At 50.2% G+C, this 23,353-nt stretch overlaps 1 protein-coding gene across 6 annotated transcripts in view; it reads right to left on the reverse strand.

Annotated features, from left to right (window-relative positions):
- EXD3 (exonuclease 3'-5' domain containing 3) overlaps positions 1-23,353 on the reverse strand; it is a 106,152-nt gene that overhangs the window by 82,050 nt on the left and 749 nt on the right. Inside the window, exon 2 of one of the 6 annotated variants that reach the window (XM_058524585.1) lies at positions 8,356-11,943. The exons of 4 other annotated variants lie outside the window; for them this stretch is intronic. The gene's annotated coding sequence lies outside the window, so the exon portion shown is untranslated. Of the gene's footprint in view, positions 1-1,787; positions 1,949-8,355; positions 11,944-23,353 lie in introns of those variants that run through there. One more of the 6 variants, XM_058524586.1, reaches the window with a different exon arrangement.

Here is a 23,353-nt window from a genome sequence, read left to right on the forward strand (position 1 = left end):
GGGGATCTTCCCCTAACAGCAGCCAGGGTCTCAGAAGGATGGACGGTACAGGGTCCACGTGTGTGCACGTCCTTCATTTCTGGGACACGTCCTTGTGTTTTTCCTTGATAATGTCCTGGCCTCTCTGTTCTCCATTCTCTCCTCCTGGAACTACTCTGACTTACATGGTAGGCTTCCTGGAAGTACCTCTAATTTTCTTATCTTTCCTCTTCTCTGCCTTTTAGGGAGATTTCCTGAACTTTAGTTTGCAACTCTTTCATTGAATTATTCACTTCTACTATCAAAATTTAACAACATCCAAGAGTTTTTCCTCCTCTCGCCCTCTGAGGACCTCAGGGCTCAGTCTAGTCCTTGTTTTTCTACATGATCATCTCTATGGATGCCTTCTTTCCTGTTTATGCAGTGTCTGTCTTTCCTCCCAGAAGCTTCTCTCAAGCATCTGGGACTGCTGCTCATATTTAAGAGTGAGGCACTGAATAGCTGTTTGGGAACTGAGCGGGGGGGCACCCCTGGGAATGGTGGGCCTCACTGCAGGTAACAGGGGGCCTGGAAGACCAGGGCCCAAAGGTCTCTCCTCTTGGCCAGTCTGTCAGGAAGAAATCCCGTCCCCACCTGTGGGTGGGCGCCAGGCTGCCGCGGCCCAGATCCCCAGAGGGTCAGGGTCTGACCCCTTCTAATGAAGACGTCCCCGTGATCCTGTTTCCAGGCCAGAGCCCCCTGGGCTCTGTAGCCAGGCTCGGGGCTGCTCCTCGGCCGCAGGCTTCGGCCTCCTCAGGCAGCTAGACAGTTATGCCCGGCATCTGCTTTCCGTCTCCCAAGCATGTTTCCCCCTCTTCCCTTCTCTTTGCCTGTAAGCACCTTTGCCTTTTTAATGCCATTACTGTCATTTTAATGGGCCTTAGCGGGGCAGGGATAAGTAGCCACCACTCACCACAGAAGTCCTCGGACATGTGCACATGCACCTCGGGGATAAACCTGATCATACGCAGCACACGTTCTGCTGTTCACTGTGCTGCTGCATTTCCCTCATTTCTTAAGGACTGTTGCACCTACGTCCATAAAGGACGTCAGCCTACTCTGTTCTCTTCTTGGAAATCACTCCCTACCTGCCCCAGAGGTGTGCAAACTTCTCCCACCACCAGCTCGGACGGATGGACACCCAGCCTGGGCTTGGTGTATAGACAGCTATCTTCTCTGTGTCCTCACATGGTCGTCCCTCTGTGTGTGTCTGTGTCCTGATGTCCTCTCCTAAGGACATCAGTCAGATTGGATCAGCGCCCACCCTAATGACCTCATTTTACCTTGATTACCTCTGTAGAGACCCTACCTCCAAATACAGCCACATTCTGAGGTCCTGGGGGCTAGGACTTCAACATATGAATTTTGAGGGGACACAATTCAACCATAACAGGGGGGCTGGATACCCACATGTCCTATGCTGGCTCTGAGGGGAAAGGCCAGAGTGCCCCAGGGGGCCAGGGGGCCAGTGGCACCATAGCCCATTCTCTCTGACCCTCAGGAGAGCCAGGGGGACTGCCGTCCATTTCACAGATAAGAACAGGCTCAGCCAGGACTGAACCCGGGTCTTCTCCTAGTTCTTTCCACTACACCACTGTTCATTTTTATTAGCTTTTTAATTGCTTTTTACTGTTTATAAAGACAATTATGCATATAGTAGAATACGCATATTTGCAAATATGCATATAGTAGAATACTTGGAAAACTAAATTTGCAAATTTTGAAAAGTTAATGCAAAATAAAATTGTTAAAAGCCACAGTCACCTCACCTTCACCTTCTTGTCATTCCTCCCACTCTCTGGTTGTCTGTCTGTCTCTGCAGAGACATGCTGTCAGGATTAGCGCTCCATTTGTGACCTGGTGCTAGGCAGAGGGATGTGCCTTTCTGCCATGATGAGATGGGACCGGCGCCTTCCTGCAGGTTCCTTCTCATGCGTCCCAGAGCCACCACAGCCGCAGGAGCCCACGCGGAGTTACTGCACCCCATGCTCGGGCACCCCACCCCACTCGACCTCCAGCTTGCTGGGCCCCGCAGGCGGGCTGTGCTCCTGGCTCCCACACGCCAGGGCGCCTCTGGGCTCCAGACTGGGAAACAGAATAAAGGAGACCTTACTTCAAACGGAGTCGGGAGGCCAGAACCAGGGAGCCCTCACGCACTGCCACTGGAGGGCAATTACAGACCCAACAAGACGAACCAACCGTCAATTACCAGCCCAGTAGGAATTCTCCTTGCCCCGCAGCTCAGCCAGTGAGAGGCCGTCACCACCCTGAACTCCTGCTCTCCTCCAGTCAGCCCCTCCCAATGCCCTCCTTCCTCTCTGTAAAGGGACGCTCCTCTCCTCTGTTTGCTGGCCTTGCCTGTGGTGTTTGCTGCAGCCTCTCGTCCCTTGAGTCGCAGTTCCTCTGTATTCCTGAGTAAACCCATCTTGCTGGTGAAATAACCGGCTGTTTCATTTTTAAGGTCAACGTGACAATAAACTGTTGTGTCTCCTAATTCAGGAAATGGGAGGTCTTGGCAGAAAGGAGCTGCCTCAGGCACAGCTCCTACTTTAAAGTAGCAAAAACCATAATTTCTCTTTATTGCTTGGTCTCTTCCCAGACTTTGTTCTGAAAGCAAGTGTTTTCTTGTGTCACATCAAAGTACTCAAGTCCCTGCTAAATGTCAGATGTCACCTGACAACTGGCGAGAAACAGGCTTCTCCTGCTGGTGGGGTCAGCGAGCAAGGCCAAAGCCCCCCGGGGGTGGGGGTGGGGTGCCCAGACCCTGCCCCATGCCCACCCCCCACACCCCAGCCTGCCCCTCAGTGGGACCCGCTGCCACCACCCCACCCGAAGTCCAGTCCTGACCATGTGTCCTTCTGGCGTGCTCTCCCCAAGTTCTTGGCCTCTCCTGCCGGTGTCTGCACCCCTCTGCTGGTGGGGCCTGGCGGTGACCCCTCCGACGTGGCCCCCTGGCTTTCACGGCCTCACTGTCATAGGATGCGTGACCACAGCTATCCTGCACACAATGGCGCAGACCCCGTCCACACGGAGGGCCAGCGCCCCCGCCAGACCCCACCTCTCCCCCGTGGCCCACAGCCAGGGCTCTCCGTGCGGAGTGTGGAGCTGGAGGCGTCCTTGTCTGTCTGCTTGTCCTAAACGTAGCAGAGGTGCCGCCCAGGTCCCACACGGTCATGGTCTCTGACAGGTCCACATGCCTGTCCGTTCACTGCGGGCCCTTTCCTGGGGGTCCTGGCACAGCGCCGAGCACTAAGGGGGCAGTCCGACTCCACGGGCCCACTGATGGGCTGTGCCCCCGAGACCCCGCCCATCTCTGGGGCCCCTCTGGCCTCAGGAGAAAGGATAACTCTTGGGCCTGCCAGAGGGGAAGCTGGAGACCCTGCAGGTCCCAAGGGCCCCTCCCCGAGGAGGCGCCAGGGGCCTCACTTGGGCCGGCCAGCCCTGACCGTTTTCTTCCTCCATCTTCCACTCCTTCAGTCCAACAGTCAGCCTCACCCAGGCCCCAGCTCCCCGTGGGGTCAGCTGACAGCAGCAGTGAGGCCTCAGCAGGGCTGAGGTTGATGCTCCTGCTTGCCTGGCTCGCTCCATGGGGCTGGCACCACTGCTGGACGTTTCTGGAGCCCTTGACACTTCACAGCACTTGCAGCAAGTGTCCAGACAGTCTCTTAGACTGTGTCCACCACCCACCACCCACTCACCATCCAAGCAAGCAGCAAACTCCCAGGGGCAGCGAGCTCCTGGAGGGGGTGGGGAGAGGCCACAGGCAGGCACATGGTGGGGAGGAGTAAAGCGCACTATGGGGGGCTCTTCCCTGGTGCAGTTCTGGCTCAACACCCTTTTGTGTCCCCCGTCTGAAAACAGGGAGCCAAGCACCCACCTCCCTATGACTGACTGAGAGCTTTTTGAGTCGTTTAAATAAACCCCAAACGGTGCCTCCTCCTCCTGGTGTCCTCCTCCTCTGGGTCCTGCTGAAGGCATGTGCCCTGTGCTGTTCGACCAGCGGGCCGCCCTGAGGGGCTTCTCAAGGGAAGAGAACGGGATTTCAGGCATGCCCTGCCTACAGCCCTCCTCCCTTCCGCAGCTCCTCCCAGCACAGCCAGGCCTCAGGCTGCCCTATCTCCTTGGGCATCCGCACCCTGTGCGGCCTGCAGGACGCCTCGTTCCACGCCAGTCTGTCACTCTGCTTTTAAAAGGCGGAGCCTCAGGGCCGGCCCCGTGGCTTAGCGGTTAAGTGCGCGCGCTCCGCTGCTGGCGGCCCAGGTTCGGATCCCGGGCGTGCACAGAGGCACTGCTTCTCCGGCCATGCTGAGGCCGCGTCCCACATACAGCAACTAGAAGGATGTGCAGCTATGACATACAACTATCTACTGGGGCTTTGGGGGGAAAAAAATAAATAAATAAAATCTTTAAAAAAAAAAAAGGCGGAGCCTCAAGCCGGTCAGAGTTGTAACACAGACACACGTTGGCGCAGGACGAAGGTCCCGCTGGCCCCTCTGAGTCAGGCCACCACGGGAGGGACCCTGATCCAGCAGGAGTTCAGGACAAACTGCCACGGCCCTGATGGCCTCCTTTCTCATTGCTGGTCAGCCCAGGAAGGGAGCAGATGACCAAATGGTTCTTTTGGCGGGGGCGGGGGGAAGCTTTTTCTAATCCTCTCAACTGGTGGGGAAAACCCCTACAATTCCAAGATTTGCTACAGGCCTATTTCCTCCTCCCTCTGCTGGGGCCACCTTCCCCCTTCTCTAAGGAGCATGGCAGCCAGGGTCTGGCCGCTCAGAAGCAGGTGGTGAGCAGTGTTCTCAGGCCAGCCCCAGGTCAGGTGGACGGACCCAGACTCTCCTTGGGAAAGGCCATGGAAATTCAGCTCAACTCTCCTTACGCAACCTTTGTTCTGCTCCGAGCCCTGCAAAGTGCAGCAGCACTCTAAGACCAACGTGCTTCTGAGAATGAAAACAGCTGGCAAAGACCAAGTTCAAATTCACCCCACTGCAGACTGTTTCAACTGACCTCATTTTAAAATGAAAAAAATCTGCCTGGAGTCCAAATGTCTTTAGCTGAAAATGTGGTGCTGGGTTTGCAGCCCAAGTCAGGACCAGCAGACCCTTCCAGGGACCAGCCTTCCAGGAGCCCGCCGGGGCGAGCGCCTCCTGGCAGTTTTGGAACTTCCATCTGAAATGAACAGCCAACATGTGCAACTCATTTAAGCATCGTGATTTTTTTCTGAAAGGTAGCTACCCTGAGCCAAGCTCTTGCTGCGAACCCTGCAACAGATGGGACATCTGCTTCAAAGAGCCCGCTCACCCCAAAGGCTCCTGCAGCCCCAGCCCTTGCTCCGAGCCTGAGGGAGGAGCCCCCAGCCCAGAGGCCAATCCACCTAGGAGACACAGCCTTGCCCTCAGGGGAGGGCGCAGGGCAGTTTCCAGAGAGATGCACCTTGCAGGCCAGACTGCCTCCTCCTGAGAGCCGGCCTGGGGAGCTTATCGGGCAGCTCACCTGGGAGCCAGCCCAGCTGAGCCAGGCCCAGGAAGGCCCCCCAGCATCTGCTACAGGTTCCGGGACAATCCAGAGCCTCCAGGTGTGCCAGCCCCACACCTGCCAGGCCTCCTGCTTGGCGCACTGACCGAGCCAGCCCCAAGGCCAGAGGGCCCAGGGCTCTGAGTACAGACGCCTCCCAAACCCCGCCCCTCGATCAGGCCCTGAGGAGAGCCGCCAGGCCCGGCCAGGGGAAGTAGACCTCAGGAGGGTCATACCCCCAACCTGGGGACATCGGCTCCAGGGCGAGCCCCGCCCAGATCCCAGTCCAGCCGCTCAGTGAAGCGGGCAGCAGGGGTGGGTGGAGCTGGGAGGAGCACGCAGCGAGCACTGTGACCAGCTACCCCTCACGTCCAAAGGACAAGCAGCACAGGCGTCCGGCTGGTCAGAGACGGGCTGGGAGGCACGTTCTTCAGGTCGGTGGTCTCTCCTCAGAGAGGCTTTGAGAGCGGGAGGCACAGAGCCTGAGATCCCAGGCGGAAGTCCCACGGACCTAGGAAGGGCAGCACGGAGCAGATGCTTCGAGCCATCTCCTGGCTGCCCTTCAGATAACCCAGATGGGCAGAAATTGGACTCCACAAGAAGCCACGTTGCCAGCTGGGAGTCAAACACAGCTACCCTGGGGCCTGGGCTGGTCCGAACGTCTGTCCCAGGAGAACAAGGCTGGGGGCCTCCTGTGGCTGCAGACACAATGGTGTTTTCTGCACACTGCAGTGCGTAACTGAAATGACCTTTAGAGAGGTCATCACAGCACTGGTTTGGCTGCCAAATCATGCTTCCTTTGCCATTCTTCTGTGTTGTTTTTGTGAAAATTAATAAAGGGAAAACTCACCACAATGGAGTGGGGAGGCCAGAAGGGGGAGCTCTTAGCAGCACCACTCAAGTCAACCACAGGAAGATGGTCAATTACGGGCCCCAACAGGAGAGACTACCTGCTTCTCCTGTAGGAAACCCAGGACCCTGCAGCTCAGCCAGTGAGAAGCCGTCACCACCCTGAACTCCCGCTCTCCTCCAGTGGACTTCCTTCAGACAGCCCCTCCCAACGCCCTCCTTCCTCTCTGTAAAGGGACGCTCCTCTCCTCTGTTTGCTGGCCTTGCCTGTGGTGTTTGCTGCAGCCTCTCGTCCCTCGAGTCGCAGTTCCTCTGTATTTCCGAGTAAACCCATCTTGCTGGTGAAATAACTGGCTGTTTTATTTATTTTATGTATGTATTTATTTTTTTTGAGGAAGATTGGCCCTGTGCTAACATCTGTTGCCAATCCTCCCCTTTTTCTTTTTTCGTTTTTTTTTTGTGTGTGAGGAAGATGAGCCCTGAGCTAACATTCATGCTAATCCTCCTCTTTTTGCTGAGGAAGACTAGCCCTGAGCTAACATCTGTGCCTATCTTCCTCCACTTGATATGGGACGCTGCCAGAGCATGGAGCGACAAGCGATGCATCAGTACACGTCCAGGATCTGAACCCGGGCCGCCAGCAGTGGAGCACGCGCACTTAAACACTATGCCACAGGGCCAGCCCCCCTCTCCCTTTTTCTTTTTCTCCCCAAAGCCCCAGTGCATAGTCGTGTATCACAGTTGTAGAGTTGTAGCTCTTCTATGTGGGACGCCACCTCAGCATGGCTTGATGAGCGGTGAGTGGGTCTGAGCCCAGAATTCAAACCGGCAAACCCCAGGCCACCAAAGCAGAACACGCGAACTTAACCCCTACGCCACCGGGCCGGCCCCCTGGCTGTTTTATTTTTAAGGTCAACATTTTCCAGAAGTATGGGGGTGCTGGCTGCATGTGCCCCCTCCAGGTGGTCCTGTGCCCTTCATCGAAGGGCCGTAGAGCGGGTGACAAGGGAGGGCTGGCGGTCCCCAGACCTCACCTCCCGGAGAAGCCTCACTGCCCCGTGCACCATGAACCCTTCTGAGAGTATGACTCCTCGCCAGGGCTGTCCACGCCTTGCCCAGCCCTCCGGGCCCCATGGACAGTGGCCACCCCCCACGTTACCGACAGGACATGTGGCAAGAACACGGTGGAGCCAGGCTAGACTGTGGTCGGTCAGCGCCAGCCTCGGAGCCCCAGAAGCCGTCACCCGACAGGGGAGGCCTGGAGCCCCCATCCCCGCCCAGCCCTCACACTGCTGCCCCCTGCATCCGACAGGTCATCTGACGCTGCTATAAGCACAAAACGCACACGGGATAACAGACAGCATAAAACGTCTCAGTACTGATTTTTTTCAATAGGGATTACATGTGAGAATGGCAATATTTTGGGTATACTGGGACTAAATAAAATATATTAGTAAAATTAATTTTCCATTTCTTTTTATATTTTTAGTGTGTCTACTAGAAAATTTAAAATCACACGTGTGGTTCACATATTTCTGCTGGACGCACTGGCCTTGAAAGACAAACGTGGCTGACCGACAGAAGAGTGGCCCCGGAGGCCCCGGCTGCCTCCCCGACCCGAGATGCCCAGGCCTCTCCAAAGCTCCACTTGTCTGCACCGGGCCTGCCCAGACCCACGGAGCAGAACAAGCAGACAGCCTGGACCGCACGGCCACGGATCCTCACAACGGCATTGGGGAAATTCACTGTGCTGTCCTCAAATTCCAAACGCAGGTGGGGACGGGGTCACCACCCCAGATCCCCAGGGACATGGGGGTGCACAGCCCGGACCCCTGCAAATGCAAACGGGCCGCTCAAGCCTCTTCAGTTAAATAGCACTCACTTGAAAGCTATTTCACCTGGTTTTCAAACGGAATTAAATGTTTGTGCATACATCTTGGTGATTTTTATAGGTTTGAGATATAATTCACATACCATAAAATTTACCCTTTTAAAGTGAACAACTCGGGGCCAGCCGGTGGCGCAAGCGGTTGAGTATGCGTGCTCCGCTGCGGCGGCCCGGGGTTCGCCGGTTCGGATCCTGGGCGCGCACCGACGCACTGCTTGGCAAGCCATGCTGTGGCGGCGTCCCATATAAAGTGGAGGAAGATGGGCAGGGATGTTGGCCCAGGGCCAGTCTTCCTCAGCAAAAAGAGGATTGGCATGGATGTTAGCTCACGGCTGATCTTCCTCACAAAAAAAAAAAAGCACATTTCAGGGGCCCGGTCCGCTGGCATAGTAGTTAAGCTCGTGCACTCCACTTCAGTGGTCCAGGGTTCGCAGGTTCGGATCCCAGGCGCCGACCTACACACCACTCATCAAGCCATGCTGTGGCAGCGTCCCACATACAAAATAGAGGAAGACTGGCAACAGATGTTAGCTCAGGGCCAATCCTCCTCACCAAAAAAAAAATTTTAAAAACAAATTTTACAGAAATATTTAATATCATGGAAAAATTCCTCACAGTATGGCATAAAGCTGTATTTAATGAAAGTGGCTATGCTGCAGTGTGTGCTGGGGCCCTTTCTCAAAACTGAACAGAATGTGTGCAAAAGGACCAGCTGGGCCTCTGACCCACATGTGCCTGGGGGGGGCACAGACCACCCCATCTCTATATGTTCTTTTATTTTCTGTATTTTCTAAATATTATACAATGAACACACTCTGCTTTGTATTCATGAAAAAAAAACCCAGAAATGTTATTTTTAGAAGTTAAACTATGATGGGATCAGCTTCAGAAAGGAGATGGCTGCACCTGCTCACTCCTCCCAGCCCCAGCCGCCAGGATGGGATATGCACCAGGCGGCCACTCCCGGCCAGCGGGCACCAGGTGCTCTCTGCAGCAGAGCACAGTCTCCCGGGAACCCGGCTCCAGCTCTGCCCTCATGGTAATGCCAGACAGCTTTACCGTCTTATCAGTTACCTATCACTGCCCAATGAACTGCCCCAAACTGAGCGGCTCAGAACCACCACCACCATTTATTGTCTTGCGGTGTCCAAGGTCACGAATCAGGAGCAGCTGGGCCAAGTGGTCCTGGCTCAGGGTCTCTGGGAGTTGCAGTCAGGACGAGGCGGGGGCTCTGTCGTCTCGAGGCTTGCCTGGGGCCCGGGACCCACGTCCAAGACGGTGCAGTTGCACGGCTGCAAGGACTCACCTGTGCAGGTCTGGCGCCTGTGCGGCAGGAACTTTCTTAACCTGTTTGGTCTCTGATGCTTATCGCCTGCTCCAGTTCTGTTTCTTCTTAGGTCCGTTTTGATAGACGGTACTGCTAGGAAGTCACCCAATTTCTTGGGGAGGTTTTCACATTATAATCATGTGTGTACACTACAGATCTTGTTTACATCTATGGTTCTCTCCTTTCATTAATGTTATTATTTTTTTCACTTCTCTCTTGTTTTTTCTTAATTAGTCTTGTCACAAGTTTATTTCACTGGTCTTTTCAAAGAACTCGTTTTTGGTTTTATTAATTTTATACTTTCTGATTTAATTACTTATTTAATTAAGCTTTTCTCTTTATTAACCCCCTCTTCTTCCTTTTGGTTTCTCTTTGTTTTTGACTTTTTGGGGGCATGGTTTCCTTCCCCACCACAGACGAATGCTTTTCAGTTAAATACAGGCATCCTGGATTTGCCTTTTTCTCGTAATAGTCCATAGATGTTCCTCTTCCTTCCGACATCCAGAGCTGCTGCTGGCCAAAGGAAGGCCTCCTTCCTTTGTAAATGACCTGCCTTCTCCCTCTGGAAGCTCCTCAGACTGGCCCCTTATCCTCGGATGTCAGGAATCGCGCCCAGATGTTCCTGGGTGTAATGCATTTGCTCATTCGTTCACTTCTGGACACACTCTTCTTTTTTACAGGCTCTATTTTTGCATCACCAGACTCATCAGACATAACACTGCACTGTCAGTTTGCTCTAAGTTTCCACCCCTCGCTCTCTGTCTCACTTCTCCCTGCGGACAGCAGCACACAGCGCGGAGCAGGCCCTGGCCCTCAGAGTGGCCGTGATGCGGGACGGCACATGGCTGTGTACTTGTCTCGTGTCTAGCTTTCCAATCCCAGCACAGACGCCCACTTTGAAGGCCTGTGAGTAGAAATCAGCTCAGAGACCAGCAGCAGATTGTTTAGTGTGAAACTGCAGGGCGAGTGAAAGGGACGTGGGTTTATGTCTTGAGAACAAAGACAGATAGCGCTGCTCCAGGTCCAAATGACACCAGCACACCTACTTCCCGGAGGACAAAGCCCTGACCACCATAGAGTCCTGCTGGAGTGAACTGAAAATTTCCTTGTTTTAGGGACAGCCCTGGTGGCCTAGTGGTTAAGTTCGGCGTGCTCCGCTTCAGCAGCCCGGGTTTGGTTTCCGGGCACAGACCTACACCACTCGTCAGTGGCCATGCTGGGGTGGTGTCCCACACACAAAATAGAGGAAGACTGGCAACAGATGTCAGCTCAGGGAGAATCTTCCTCAGCAGAAAAAAAAAAATTGCCCTGTTTTATATTCTCCTTTCAACTCTGAACCTCAAAGGAGATTAATCTTGAGCCTCTTTTGTCTGCATGGCTTCCTGACACACAGGCTGTCTTTGTTGGCTGGAGGAGAGCACACTACGCCTGTCAGAACGCTCCCCTTCCTTGTCATCCCTGCTTTTCTTCTCTAAGATTTCCCTAGGGGGCAAGGGCCTCAGCTAAGGAGTAGATGGTCAGCAGCCTGGAAACAGGCTGAAGTGGTGGGCTTTGGAGACGTGAGTCCTGGGCAGGGAGCCCAACAGCGGGTACCCCCTCGATGAGCCCTCCAGGGAGATGCAGCTGACAGCAAGTGCCCTGAATTGGGAGGCGCTCTATGAACCTGTAGGGCAGATGTAGCCCAGGGTAGAGCCAGGCCTCACAGAGCTGATCTTGGTCGGCAAGTGTCTAAATCACATCCAAGGCCATTTTTATTTCCTGAGAGAAAAATCTTATGTGGCATTTTATTTTTTCTTGGAAAGTGCTCAATGTTTAAACAAAAAACAAAAATTTCCTTGTATTGGGCTACAATCAATAACCAAATACCCCATTCCTGACCACTCGATTGACATCTGTGCTCGAGAATCGACCACAGAGAATTATCGAGTTCCTCTGGAAGTAAGTTCCAGTGCCAGGCTGACCTCTGGTCATGTTCTCACCTGAGAAATAGTTCCCTTTTCTGGACTCTTCTACTGATGTAGGAATTGTCTGATCCAAACAACATTAGCAGGTCTGCCCACATAAAGCAGAACATGAAGAGGCCTGATTCAGGCTGGAGCCTGGGAAGTCTGCCTTTGATGATGCAGGCAACTGCAGGCGGTCCCCTTTTGGGGAGGGGCGCCACGCAGCTTCCTTACGAAGGTCGGCTTAGGACTTAGTGTGTCACAGCCGTTCCGGACACTTCAGCATCTACTGGGGAACAGATTTCAGCTCAAGTATATGTAAGTCGTTTTAAACATTTAAACTATGGAATGTTAGAGCTGGAAGAATCTTAGAAGTCATTTAATCACTCCAACTTTCAGGATATCTGTAAAATAGAAAAACCTGTAATTGAGACCTTCTTAAAACTTTTTAAAAAAAATATTAAACATTTTGGGGCTGGCCCAGTGGTGTAGCAGTCAAGTTCACCCACTCCGCTTTGGCAGCCTGGGGTTCGCAGGTTCGGATCCCGGGCACAGACCTATGCACCGCTCATCAAGCCATGCTGTGGAAGTGCCCCACACACAAAATAGAGGAAGATTGGCACAGATGTTAGCTCAGGACCAATCTCCCTCAGGAAAAAAATAAATAAACATTCTATTTTGAGATAATTGTGGATACACATGCACTTGTAAGAAATAATAAAGCGACACCCCATATACCCTTTAGCCGGTTTTCAAGACATTACCGTCTTGAAATGAATGAGCAAATGAATGACCATCTCGAAAACTACAGTCAAGATCACAACCAGGATACTGACATTGATTCAGTCAAGATCCAGAACATTCCATCCCCACAGGACCCCTCATGTTGCTCTTTTATAGCTCCCCAAGTTATTAATCTGTTACTGACCCCCGGCAACCACCAACCTGATCTCCATTTATATGTCGTTTCAAGAATGTTACATAAATGAAATCATAAAGTACGTAACCTTTTAGGATCAGCTTTTTCCACTCAGCATATTCCCTTGAGGTCCACCCACATCACTGCTGCGTCCATCATTAATCCCTTTTACTGCTGAGCGGTCTCCCACAGTGTGGATGCACAGTCTGTTTAACGACTCACCCGCTGAAGAACATCTAGTTGTTTCTAGTTTTTGCCTATTGTGACTAGAGCTGCAATAAAAATTTGTGTACAGTGGCAGGCATAGGGATGGTACTTTTTTCATCTTTTCATTATGGAAATAGAAAAGCTGATGAAATAGTGGGTACAGCGGACACCCAGACGGTAATTCAAACAATGGGACCAGTGGGAAGTGGGTGCCTAGAGGAGAGGCCCCAGGACACAGCCCAGGGGAGGCAGAATGGGGGGTCTGGAGGCAGAGGAGACCCGGAGAAGGTCGTGTTCTGGAGGCCAGGCACTGAGGGCAGACGGGCCATGCCCAGTGCCACCACCGGGCTTAGTGACAAGGAGGTCACTCATGACCCTGACAAGCACTTGGGTGGGGTGATGGTAGGAGAGGCCACCTGGAGCAGGATTAAGAGTGAACAGTATGATGGGAAAACAGTCAAAAAGTTAAACAGAGCGACCACATGACCCAGCAACTCCACTCCTCCGTGTGTGCCCAAGAGAACCGAAAACATGTCCACACAAAAAGCTGCACACAAATGTTCACAGCAGCTTTATACACAACAGCCAAAAAGTGGGAACAACCCAAATGCCCACCATTCGTGAGTGGATAAACAGAACGGGGTCCACCCACACAGCGGAATATTACTCAGCCTTAAAAAGGAATGAAGAAATGACACACACAATAATGTGGACGGACCTCGAAAACATGATGCTGAGTGAGGAAGCCAGACACAAAGTCCACGTGTTTCATGATTCCATTTATATGAAACGTCCATCAGAGGCAAATCCATAGAGACTGGACCAGCAGCTGCCAGGAGCTGGGGTGGGGAGTGACTGTAACGGGCAATGAAATGTCCAGGAACTAGTGTAGTAGTTGAATGACTCTGTGAATATGACAAAAACACTGAATTGTACATTTTAAAAGTGAATTTTATGGGGCCAGCCCTGACGGCCTAGTGGTTAAGTTTGGTGCACTCTCCTTTGGCAGCCCGGGTTCGGTTCCTGGGCATGGACCTACACCACTCATCTGTCAGTGGCCATGCTGTGGTGGCAGCTCACACGCAAAAAGAGGATTGGCAGCGGATGTTAGCTCAGGGTGAATCTTCCTTAGCAAAAAAAAAAAAACGTGAATTTTATGATATGTGAATAATATCAATTTCTAAAAAGTACTGGAAAGGGACTGGAGACATTAAGTATTGACAACTCTTTTAAGGAGTTTTGCTGCAAAGGAGAGCAAAGAATTAGTGTGAGGTGTCAGGTTTTTGGTTTCGGGGGAGTTTTTGGTTTAAGATGGGAAGAATAACAGTACAATTGTAATGTTGATGGGCTCACCCTATAGCGAGGGGAAATAATGCCAGGAGAGAGGAGGACCCCCGAGATACCTTGGGGATACCAGTGGGGGCAGGGTCAGGGCACAGGTGGGGCCCTTGCGGGAGCAGGGACATTCTCAGGGGGGAGGCAGGTCTGTGGGTGCAGAGACTGGGGGGTCCCCTTCCAGCTGCTTCCATCTTCTCCGGGAAGCAGAGGGACAGGTCCTGGGCTGGGAGGCAGGACTGGGTGGAGTAGGGCTAAGGAGAGAGGACGAGGAAGGATCTCAGCCATGGGAGGAGTGTGTGAGCCCACCGGGCCCCTCATGACCCACCTGAGGCTCGTGGTCAAGATGGACAGAGACCGGTCAGCATGGGCGGGCTCCTCCAGCCCAGAGGAAGGGACCATGGACTGGAGGCCCCACTGGGTGAGGGGTCGTGGGGTGGAGGCCGTGAGCTGCAAGAACAGGGTGGGGGTGGGGGGCTGCAGCTGTTGGCGACCAGGAGCCCATGGAGGGACGGAGGGATAGTGTAGGGGGTGGTGGCTGAGAGAGCAGAACTCCCCTACAGGACAAGGCAGAGCTGCAGGGGTGACAGTGACCCCGGGGAAATGCTGTTGGGAAACTGGGGAGGATGGGGGAGGGGGAGGTGTGTTCTGAGACGTGAGCCTCCTCACAGGGAATTCGGGAAGGAGAGGAGCGGGGGGCACCCGCCAACCTCCAGCCAGCAGCTGGGGAGACTGAGTTCCTGATGGTGAGGAAGCAGGATCCTCGGGGGCCCAGGCACCTTCCACGCACTTCACGGGAATCAGCTCCCTTAGTTCTGACAGGGTATCCGCAGGGCTCTCCTCCAACATCATATTTCAAATGAATCCATGTTTTTCCTGTCAGCCTTCTTCACTGTCCAGTTTTTGCACCCCTACACCATAACTGGGAATACCAGGGTGTGGAGAGAAGTCAAGATGGTGGTGTAAGCAGACTCTAAACTCACCTCCTCCCGCGGACACAGCCAATTTACAACTACTCGTGGAAAAATTACCCCTGAGAGAGAAGTGATGAGCTTTCCTAATTCTTCCACTGCTGCCCTCTCAAGTCCGTCTTCTCTTGATTTCTCGGCCGCAGTCTCCATTTAAATTGATGACTGAACCAAGGTAAACAAAATCTAACAATTTCAGTATCTTCACTGTCTGCATTAAAGTTGTGTGGTTCTTCTGTAGTCATGATTTGTGTTAACACTGGGGCATTATCGAGTGAAAAATGGATAAGGAAACTTGATTCCAACATGCAGTTGGGAAGCCATGAGGGAGAGCTCTCAGGCATACACCACTCATCTGCATTTGCACAGTCCGAAGGAGGAAAGAAGATTCTGCATACCTCAGTAAGACTGTCCACAGCTTGCAGCCAATGAAAAGCTGCCACACTGATCTGTTCTCCTCCAATAAACTTTTTTGTTCAACACAACCCTCCTCAATTTCCTCCCAAAACCTAATAAAAGCTGACCTTCCATTTTTCTCTTCAGACTTGCCTATGGTTCTCCATAGCCTGTATTTCCTGAACTGCAATTCCTCTGCCATTGCTGAATAAACTCATTTTTTTGGTAAAACAACTATTTTATTTTTGAGGATGACATTACTTGGTGATCAGAAGTAGGATCCAGAGAAGACCCACAACAACTCCAAGGCTGGAGAGCAAACAGGTGCTGGTACCCCACAGAGCCCACTGGGCTCACTGCTTTCTTGCCGAGCCTGGAGTTTGAGGGTAAGTCTCTCCCGGATCCAAGCTCTGCTCTCTTTGGGTTTTGAGCTCTCTGACTTTATTTAGGATCTGTTTTTATTTTTTGTGAAGGCATTGTTCTTTTGGTGAGTACTCCTTTGTTTTCTTACTGGAAGCAAGCTAGTATTTCAGAGTAATTCCTTTGGAATCAGGGTATTGTGGAAATTAATAGCAAAAACCTCAACTAAACTAGACGGAGAAGGCCTGCAGGGGGCGCTCTCGCCCCATCACACGTGTCAATCACTCCAAACAGGAAGTACAACTACTTACTACTGAGGGAAGACTTCTCTCCCCACCCCGCAACAGCCTAGCCAATCAGAAACGCCACAGCTCAGCCAATCAGAAACGCCGCAGCTCAGCCAATGAGAAACGCCGCAGCTCAGCCAATGAGAGGCCCTGCAGCTCTGCCAATGAGAGGCCATTGCCACCCAGATCTGTTTCTCTCTCCCAGCCCGCTCTCCTTTAGAACATCCCCTCCCTCTCCCCAGTTTTTCTCTATAAAAGCAGCTCCCTCCTTTGTTCTGTGGATTTGCCTCTGGTTTGCCATATCAGGCACATCCCGAATTGCTATTCTTTTGGCTATTCCTGAATAAATTCATTTTGAGGGGAAAATAACTGGTGAATTTGCCTTTTTTTGTTTTTTGTTTTTTTTGTGAGGAAGATCAGCCCTGAGCTAACATCTGTTGCCAATCCTCCTCTTTTTGCTGAGGAAGATGGGCCCTGGGCTAACATCTGGGCCCATCTTCCTCTACATAGAACGCTGTCACAGCGTGGCTTGACAAGTGGTGTGTCGGTCCGCACCCGGGATCCGAACCTGCAAACCCCAGGCCACTGAGGTGGAGCGCACAGACTTAACCGCTATGCCACTGGGCAGGCCCCTGAATTTGCCTTTTAAGTTGACATTATTTAGGAATTTTTCTCTTGCTTTCAGGAAAACCTCTGAGAAATGGGATCCCAGTCATCTAAATGCTCTAAGGGCAGCCCTCCTTGAGGGACCCCAGCCGGCTTTATGTTTAACAACTACGGTCCCTCCTCATGCACAATTTTAACTAAATGGAGCAACTTAATCAAAGATAGTTTAGAACTCCAATGGCCATTAGGGGACCTTATAATCTCCCCAAACTTGCTTTTCTCAGAACTAAATTAGAAGACCGCAGCTCTAAAATTAAACAAATTGAAAAGGATACCTATTTTAATTGGTACCTGGAGTCTTCCAAACATATGCAAGACTCTAAAACCGCCTCTTTACAACATACCATTTCTAAATTAACTGAGGTGAACAAACAATTGAAAGACGTCAAAATGGTTTCTGGGGCCTCATCTTCCCTCCCCGTCTTCTTTGTCTCTGGATGTGCAGCAGCCACCTTGTGCTCAGGCTCTGCCTCTGCCATCTTCCTCTTTCCTTTCCAAGCTGTCCCTACCTCCTCTATACCCTCCACTCCCCCATTCTCATCCCCTCACTGAACTTCCCTTTTTCTCTGACCCTCTCCCCACTCCCTCCTCCTCTGAACCTATCAGAACCTGCCCCTTTAAAGTTAAGCCCTCTGAAGTTCCGACTGCTAAACCCTTGATTTCTTATGCTCCCTGGACTAAGGCTGAACTATGAGCCATAGTCAAAGACTTTCCTAAAGTAACTGAGGATCTTCGTAGATTTGCTGAAGAATTTAACATAGTTATTCAAACTTCTGAACCCGATTTCTCAGATTTATGTCAATTAATCCACATGCTTGTCAGTGAAGGTCACACCCAACATTGGGTGAAAATTGCCCAGTGGGAAAATCCTGAAAGGGATTTAGAAAAACAGACTTCTAATTTTTGGCAGGATGCCTGAACAACTGCCAGAGAACTTCATCAAACAATTACAAAAGCTTTTCCTAAGCCTGTTGATTGGAACAAAATTCAGGCTTGCATGCATAAACTTGATGAACCTGTTCATGACTATTATAATCAACTTCAGATTGTTTTTAAGGAAAATTCTGGTGTTCCTTTAGATGTTGAATCCACTTGGATAGCCATAAACTCCATGTTTATAACGTGCTGAACCAGGATCTTTCTCTTCTAGTTAAAAGGATCAGGATGGAATGGAACTATGTCCACTCCAAATTCAGTTAATATATCAAATCAGCTCGCCTGCACCCTAGAGGATTCAACTAAAAGGAAGACCACTAAGATCCTTAATTTCCCACTACAACAAATGGAGACCTCTAAACAAAATCAAAACCCTCCTGGCCTCTGCCATTATTGCAAGAAGCTGGGACACTGGAAAAGGAACTGTTATAAGCTGAAATGCTCCAAACATCTTCAGCCCTCTGGCTGATCCTTTCAACATCCTCCCGCTTCCCAATAATGGGACTCCGAGGAATCACAGGGGCTTTTCCCAATCCTTCTTCTTAACTAACTTGGAGAAACAATTCTCCAGATTGGGACTGAATTTCTGTCTGTCCTTATTGACACTAGAGCTACACTCTCGCTGCTCAACTCCATTGTTATTAAACAGCCCCTGCCTCGGAGAACTGAAACAGTTCAGATAGTGGGGTCTCATACAAACCTCAACAGGTCCCTGTCTCTAAACCTATCTGCTTTTGTTTAGGCCCTCTAAATGATACCCACCTTTTTCTCCTTAGTTCCTCTGCCTTTATTCATTTATTGAGCTGAGATTTCTCAGGGAAATATCATGCTGGAATTTCTTTCTCCCAAAAGGGGGAAATAATTCTATAATTTGACAGGAGCAACCAAAATAGTCAACCAGGTGAATCAAATGACCCTTCAACATCCTTTATTTGCTCCGTCTCTGACAGCACTAGAGCTAATTCCAAGGACACTAACTAGTTGTCTTATTGGATCAGCTACCACCTTCTTCAGGGGCAAAATCCTCAACTGATATTGGCAGAATCCACAGTGTACCTCCTACTAAGATCCAAATAGATCCGTCAAAGCCTCTCCCCAGAATCCATCAATATCCTAAAAATAAAGAGGCCCTCCAAGGTATTAAGCCAATAATAGAAGGCCACGAGGCCCAAGGCCCCATTATCCCCTGCACTAGTCCCTGTAATGCCCCTATTTTATCTATGAGAAAACCTAAGGGCCAAGGATGGAGATTTGTCCAGGACCTCTGAGCAATCAACAATCCTGTCATCCCTCATTGCCCTACTGTTCCTAATCCCCATACTTTATTGGCCTCCATCCCCACTGAAAGCAAATTTTTCCCGGTGGTTGATTTACGTAGTGCCTTCTTTAGCATCCCTGTGGATGAGGCCAGCCGCTATCTCTTTGCTTTCATTTGGGAAGGACAACAATATACCCGGACCGTAATGACCCAGGGTTTTAATGAAAGTCCTTCTTAGTCTTGCACACCTTAAAAGCTGACTGAGGGCCGGCCCGGTGGCTTAGTGGTTAAGTGTGCATGCTCCGCTACTGGCGGCCCGGGTTCGGATCCTGGGCACGCACCAACGCACCGCTTCTCTGGCCGTACTGAGGCTGCGTCCCACATACAGCAACTAGAAGGATGTGCAACTATGACATACAACTATCTACTGGGGCTTTGGGGAAGAAAAAAAGGAGGAGGATTGGCAATAGATGTTAGCTCAGAGCCGGTCTTCCTCAGCAAAAAGAGAAGGATTAGCACGGATGTTAGCTCAGGGCTGACCTCCCTCACGGAAAAAAAAAAAAAAGGTGATTGAGATGACGTAAAATTTCCTGGAGGTCCTGACTTACTTCTCTGCTCCCTTTCCCAAGCCTCTTCAGAGGAGAACAGCATCCACCTGTTAAAACGTTTAGCCTTAAAGGAATACAAGGTTTCCAAAGAAAAACTGCAGTTTGTTCAAACTTAAGTTTACTATTTAGAACACCTGATCTCAGATCAAGGGCTACATTTAGATCCAGATAGGCTTCATGGCATCCTGAACTTACCAAAATCCAAAACCAAACACCAATTGTGAGGATTTCTCAGACTGGCCAGCTATTGTCAGAACTGGATTCCAAATTTTTCTCTCATGGCCCAGACTTTATATGCCCTACTAAAAACCATCAAACCTGACCCAATTACTTGGGAAGATCAGGATGACCTAGCTTTTAATACCTTAAAAGAAAGCTTAATAAATCCCCCTGTCCTTGAACATCCCGATTATCAACTTCCTTTTTTCCTTTCTGTGTACCAAAAGAAAGGGAATGCCCTTGGGTATTCACCCAAAAACATGGGGACCACCATTGACCCATAGAATATGATAGCCAAAAACTAGACCCTGTGGCATGAGGATACTCCCTTGCCTCAGAGCCATTCCTGCAACTGTCCTTCTGGTTGAGGCCACCGAGGAACTAGGATGGGATCCCCTTAACCGTCTTTGTGTACATGCTGTTGAAGCTGTTCTTAACTCTCACCACACACAATGCCTTTCAGCCGGTCGTCTCACCTCCCATGAAATCCTCCTGCTGACTGCTCCTCCCATAATGCTTTCTCTCTGTAATAGTCTTAACCCCACCACCCTGCTTCCCTCCTCTACGGACGATACTCCTCATGACTGTTGGACTCTGACACATCACAGACTCCTTTGGATAAAGCTGATTTCTCATGGTTCACTGATGGTTCTTATTTGAAAGGTGAAAACAGCAAATATTGTGCTGGATATGCAATTGCAACTCCTTTTGAAGTCATCGAGGGTAACACATTTGCCTTTGGCTACTTTGGCCCAACAGCCTGAATTATATGCTCTTACTTGGGCCTGCATTTTAGCCAAGGACAAAATCGCCAACATTTACACTGACAGTAGATATGCCTTTGGAGTGGCTCACAATTTCACAATGTTATGGAAACCACTGGTTTCCTCACTTCCAGCGGAGACAAAATTAAAAACAGCCCTTATACTCAGGAATTATTAGATGCCATATTCTTGCCTGCTGCTCTGGCCATAATCAAGGTCCCTGGGCATTCCAAACTTGGCTCCCTGGAAGCTAAAGGGAACCACCTCACCGATATTCCCACTAAGAACGCTGCTCTCAAGGAAACCAATAGCCATGCCTCCAAATCCCATGGCCAAAACTGCTACTGTTACCTCTTCTCCTTAGACGGGAACACTCTTATCCACATTTCCCAATCCACTGCAGAAGGGGAAAACCTCTCCGACTGTTGAATTTGTCACCAGAAACCTCAATCTGTCCACAACAGCAGTGACCCCTTACTTCACCCCATAAGTAATTTCACTGGAATCCCAAATGCCACTGCATGCCTAAACTGCTCTGCATGCCTCTTTTATAAGGTTAGAATTCTAAATCTGCTTGCTCTCATTCCTTGCTTCAATTTAACCCAACCCTGGAATGGGAAAACTAGACCCATCGAATATATAAAAGATACTGCAAAGCAGCAGCATAACCCACACCGTTTGCAGGCTTGCTGTCCGACCCAGGTATTTGGGTAGTCTTCCGATACATAATAATACAGTATTTGAGCCTTGGCTGAATGACGCCAAGTTCTCTATATTGACCAGTGGATTCATAAATGCTGATACTTATGAGGAAGCTCTACGTTTACTCCCGGCTACTCTTTTATATGTGAAGGCTTCAGCAATGGCCCCTATGCTTGGGCAACTCATTGGCTTGACAGCTGGGGATAAAAGGATAATGCGCTCTTGCTGTATTTACTGTTCTATTGTCTCTTCAGAACAAATCCAAGGCCTCCCATTGGTCCTCCCCACTAAACTTTCACAGTCACCTCAAAAGAGAACTCCCAGGAGAAACACCTGATTCTATCTCCTCCTCCCTGAGAAGAGCATTATTCCCTCCTGCTGGTTTACGTGCCAACGAACATATGATCAGAAATCTCTCTCTGACATTAGGAGAACTTGCAGATTCTGCTGCCAAGATAATAACTGCCCCACAAAGATCACCTGATTCCTTAGCCAAAGTGCTTCTAGACAACAGAATAGCTCTTGATTATTTACCTGTTGAACAAGGAAGTGTTTATGCAATAGCAAACACTACCTGTTGCACTGGGGTAAATTCTCTGGGGAAGCAGAAACTCAACTACATAAAATTAGAGAATAAGCTCATTGGTTACAAGTCTCACCTGACTGTCCGTGGTCTTTTGACTTGTTCATTTGGTTACCTTCAGGTCTAGGGTCACAGTTTAGAACCATCATACAAACTGAATTTGTCATATTGCTTTTAATTTTGTTTTGCATAATCATTTTGAAGTTTTCTACTTATTGCCTGTTGATTCTCTGCAGAAATGATGCACCAAATAAAGTGATGATAATCCAGAGTTTCGAAATGATTTCCAACACTTAAAAGCAGAAAATGCCTGAGAGCCCCTCCTTCCACTTTCCTTACTGTTCAAATGTGGCCTCTATGGTTTCCAACCACCACATGCCCTCCCCAACATAGGACAAGACTCTCGGGAAAGGTCTTTGCTGGCAATGAGGGACACAGGAAAAAGAAGTTTGATAAATAAATAAATAACCAGACTCTTGATCAGAAATGCTTTCAGAGAAAGATTGATCAAAAGGGGAAATGTGAAAAATACATAAGGAAAGTGGAGTCAGGAAGCCATGGGAGAGCTCTGACGCTCATCTCAATTTGCATAGTGTGAAAATTAATAAAGGGAAAACCTCATTTAAAATGGAGTCAAGAAGCCCTGTAGGGGGAGCTCTCAGGCACACACCACCATCTCAACTTAGAATTCTGGGCAGGAAGTTACCTACTTTACTATCCCAGCAGGAAGAAGGAAGACTTTCTGCTCGCCCAGCAACAAGCCCAGCCAATGGGAAAACACTGCAGCTCAGCCCACAAGAAGCCATCACAACCTCAGACTCCTGCTCTCCTCCAGTGGACTTCTGCTCATCCTCTCTCCTCCCAACCCCCTCCTTTTTCACTATAAAGTAACATTCCTCTCCTTTGCTTGCTGGGTTTCCCTGTGGTTCCATCATAGCTTGCTCCAGAACTGCAGTTCCTCTGCTATGCCCCAATAAACCCATTTTGCTGGTAAAATAACTGGCTGTTTTGTTTTTTTAAAGGCCAACGATCGCCAGCAAGAAGAAAGAAGAGGGCCGGTCCCATGGCTTAGCAGTTAAGTGCTCGCGCTCCACTACTGGTGGCCCGGGTTCAGATCCTGGGCTCACACTGACGCACCGCTTCTCCGGCCATGCTGAGGCCAAGTCCCACATACAGCAACTAGAAGGATGTGCAACTATGACATACAACTATCTACTGGGGCTTTGGGGAAAAAAAAAAAGGAGGAGGATTGGCAATAGATGTTAGCTCAGGGCCAGTCTTCCTCAGCAAAAAGAGGAGGATTAGCACGGATATTAGCTCAGGGCTGATCTTACACACACACACACAAAAACAAAAACCCTCCTCAATTTCCTCCCACAGCCTAATAAAAGCTGAGGTTCCCTTTTGCTCTTTGGACTTGCCTATGGTTCACCACAGTTGGTATTTTCTTAATTGCAATTCCTCTGCCATTCGTGAATGAACTCATTTTGCTGGTTGTCAACTTAAAAAGCAAATTTGCCTGTTACTTTATCCTCAAAATGAGTTTATTCGGGATTAGCCAAAACCCTTACAATCTCAGATGCGCCTGCTATGGCAAACCAGAGGG

Source organism: Diceros bicornis, chromosome 28 (assembly GCF_020826845.1).
Source record: "Diceros bicornis minor isolate mBicDic1 chromosome 28, mDicBic1.mat.cur, whole genome shotgun sequence".
Taxonomy (NCBI): domain Eukaryota; kingdom Metazoa; phylum Chordata; class Mammalia; order Perissodactyla; family Rhinocerotidae; genus Diceros; species Diceros bicornis.